Source organism: Bombus impatiens, unplaced genomic scaffold, assembly GCF_000188095.3.
Source record: "Bombus impatiens unplaced genomic scaffold, BIMP_2.2 scf_0054, whole genome shotgun sequence".
Lineage (NCBI taxonomy): Eukaryota > Metazoa > Arthropoda > Insecta > Hymenoptera > Apidae > Bombus > Bombus impatiens.
Genome location: NT_176473.1, coordinates 413,213 through 417,172, shown reverse-complemented (window position 1 = coordinate 417,172; position 3,960 = coordinate 413,213).

The window sequence follows — 3,960 nt, the reverse complement described above, 5'->3', positions numbered from 1 at the left end:
TTGGGCCGCGGCTTGAATATAAGGACGAGAACGAGGGAAAACAACCCCTACACCCGCCCCTCGATAACGCAAGAACGTCTTTCAATTACGGACCGACCCGACAGCGAGATCTCTGCTGTCTAAGACACGACGGCAGAATCGCATGTTTTTGTATAAAAATAGAAAAATTGTATTTTCGTTTCGAAATTAGTGCGAATATGTTTTATCGATAATAAAGATGTACAAGCCAAGGATGTACAAGTTTGGCGTTAGGATGGGCAAATTTATCGAAATGATTTTCGTTTCAGGCTTCCAGTTTATGTCGTTTTTAAAAGTGTACATTGATATCTGTCTAGTTTCACTGACAATGAGTCAAAGGATGATCGAATGTAGGCTGCTTCTTGTTAGATAGACTCGACGTGAAAAAGTAGGGTGAAAATGTATAATAAAGCTTCTTGTGGACAAACACTTTTTTGAAATGTCTGATACTCCTAAGATTCAAGAGCTTGTTTTTAAAAAATAAAAATGAATAGAAAGAGAGCAGCATATTTTGGCCTCTGCTTCTTCGCCAAGGCTTGGCCTTTGTGACTCGTTCTTATTCTTCAACAACAGAATAAAGTTAATGAGAGGAAGGTCTAAAGACGTTGATATAATTAAAGCGGATTTAATTAATGTAACAGCTATTTATTCCCATCAAAAGACTTTCAACGAAGTTGTAGCAAGCATACAAACACTACCAACAGAGGACTTCTTTGAAGGAAATAGCTGGCGTTTAGCTGATTATTGGTGTCTTTGGTCGTTGGTATCTCCTTTTCTCTCTTTCCCTCTCTCTTTCTCTCTTTCTCACTCCTCGCACCCTTCAACTAATTGTAAGCAACGTTACAACATGTCGATGGTCAGGACCAAATACACGATTCTAATCTACTGTCGTTTTATCAGATTAGATTATACTGTCGTTATTAATTAGAACGCTAACTACTTTCGCAACCTACTCGCACAGAAACGTCTATTCCTTTCGCTAAACGTCCACGTAGTTTTTCGAAAATTCCCGGGAAACTTGGACGTGCTGCTGGAAACTCGATTTCAAGAGAACGTGGTCGCCTTCAGGATTATGCGATTTAAACGAACTTAAAGCGGCACATATCGATCGATAGTGAGAGGATGGGCGAGGAAGAGATAGACAGATGGAGGAACGGAAAGAGAGAGCTAGGCAGGGAATAAGTGAGTTCACAGTGGGTGGAGGAGGCGACGGATTCGCGTGACGTCTTTGACGGTGCGTCTTCGTCGACGACGAAAGCGTCGGAAGCTGCACGTCTTGAACAGAACGGCACCGAGCGGCACGCATCTTCAAAGGGGCCGAAGTCCTTTGCAATTCTAGTTCGCGTCATGTGAAATGCAATCATATTCTATTTCGAACGCTCGCAACTCGGCGAAGCGTATTCCGGCATCCGTTTGCCGAACGCTATATGTACCCTTCGCATAATTGATTCATTGTTTCCGGCTGTTGCGATTATCCTTACTTCGACGATCCATTATCGCGACTTTTTCACCTATAATTTTAGAATGGAACGTGCAGAAGCGTTAAAATTAAATTTATCGTGGCAACTAACTTGTACTGGGTGGGTAGGAGACTGAACTTTGCGTTCGTTGCAGACAAAAGTTTGTATTTGTTTAAAAAATTGACGTATCTTAAATTTTGCTTCTGGTATTGGGATCTAACGTATCAATTTTTATTTTGGAACTATGAAATTTCTTTTATATAGAATATATAACCTGAGTGGAAATTATAAATGCATAAACATTCGCAGTTTATGATTAATTAATGAATTATCGTGCAAGAAGCACTCTCTTATGGTAAACTCTGAATCTCAAAAAAAAACGTAAGATACAGCGAATCAAACAAAAACTTAGTTTCCGGACTACAGAACGTAACACAGATCACACTGTTCGACGTTATCACGATATTTGCGAGTTAAATATAAATACCTACACGAACACCGTTCCCTGCATACTATCGAAACACCTTCCTTTAATTGTCGAAAATAACAGCATCCTTGCGAGCATCTGTTTCCTTGGTTGGTTAGAGAGTTGGCAAGGAAAGAGGAAAAGAGAGAAAGTTGCGCGTGGCGAGCAGCTTTGCTACTTGATAAACCGTGTAGCTTTCCCGGGCTTTTCTTTGCTTCAGCAACGACACAGGGTGATTTCCTTTCGGAACGTACCGCGCAAAATTCTAACTAGCAAAGTTTCCCGGCGACGCGACGGCGACGTGATAGTAAGAGGAAAATGAGGCAGAAGGGCGGCTGAGGGGGCGGACCAAGAAGTGGAGAAAGAGCAGTTGACAACTTTTTAATCTTCTTGGAATCTCATTGGATCCATCCGTTGGAACAACGAGGCGAAATTCGCGCCGTTGGCAAACAAATTTCGTTTGTCCGCCAGAATCACGCTGATACGCGATCTCCTCGATTTCTCTGCTCATCCTGCGAATAACTAATAGCATACTTCATTTTTTCTTCCATTCCCTTCCTTTCTTGTCGTTTTGGTCGCCTCGTTTTATTGATTATAACGAGGTCGAAAATACGATCGGAGGGATCGCAACTACAAAACCGACAGCTTCACTTTTTGGCAATCTGAGTAAATAAAACGAAGATTTAAGAAGCAAAGTTATTTTAATCTTCCCTGGTACACGAGAAAAGGAAAAAATCTTGTTTCACGTGAATTTATAATTTAGAATTTATAATCTATTTTTTGCAGTATCGCTTAGAATTATTAACTACAATGAACTTTCTTTTTGCATGGAGGAATGAATAGAACTGTTTTGAAGATTCTTTCAGATTCGTCAAATACAATAAAAGGTAGATCAATAAAAAATCCCAAGAAGAGGTTAATGTGAGTGGAAACGTTCCATTTCTCATGATTTTTACCTTTTGATCTCAATATTTCCTTCCCATGTGATGTAAGTTTCATTTCTACAACAACAATAAATACCTTTAGTCGCTTCGTTTTTAAAACACGATTTATTTTCTTTGTCTCGTGATCCATACTAATATGAATTCTACGCACGTGTTCCGTTGTAACGGATTTCCAACACCGTGCAATGTTCCTCGCTAACAAGTACCAGTCGCTAAAATTTATATCTGTTGTTAGATCTGAAACGCAAGCAAACGGTGTAAAGTACGATGCAAGGCCAAACTTCGAGCAACAGAAACAACGAAATTTGCTTTTGAAGCAGGTGCAAGTGCCGAGTTTTTCACAAAAATTATGATCTGCGAAAATGGCACATCGTAGAGATTGTTACTTTCAAGAAGAACGAATTATTCGACGTAAAAAGGTGCAAAATTATGTACGAATGATTCATTCAAACTGTAAACAATCTGTTGTGTAACTTTTTCTCGCGCGTATCGATGACTCACCCAGAACAAAAAGCAAATTATTCATAATTATTCATGTTCGAACAAAGGATAGATAGAAACGCAGAACTAACGAAAGAATAGCTGAATAAAAATTAATTTCAAATTCTATTCCCAATTAATTATTCATAAACCTTTATTGTACAATAATAATTGATCAAAATGACGAATGATCCTTTTTAATACCTTTTACTTTTTTATATTATAAGATGGCAAAAATAATATTACTAGAGATTAAGATAATAAAATTTCAGATAGAAATAATACACGATGCCGATAATATCATGGTTTGACTGTTTGCAATAATTTTCTCTGATTGTAATTATCTCCTGAATTAATTATTCGAGACAGTGAACACGAATGAGCGCATGCACGGAAAATTCTACATAATTCATTCGATTAACAGTTACTGCAATTTTTCTGTTATCTATCCGCAGCTGAGTAATGGATCGCCGAACGTGACAAACGTTTTTGTCGCGTAATTTATTACTCCGATTTCAATGAAAGCTCCCGAATATCGTGACGGTGTAAAAAATAGAGCGGAAATGAAATTTATAAAACTAGGAGATACCGA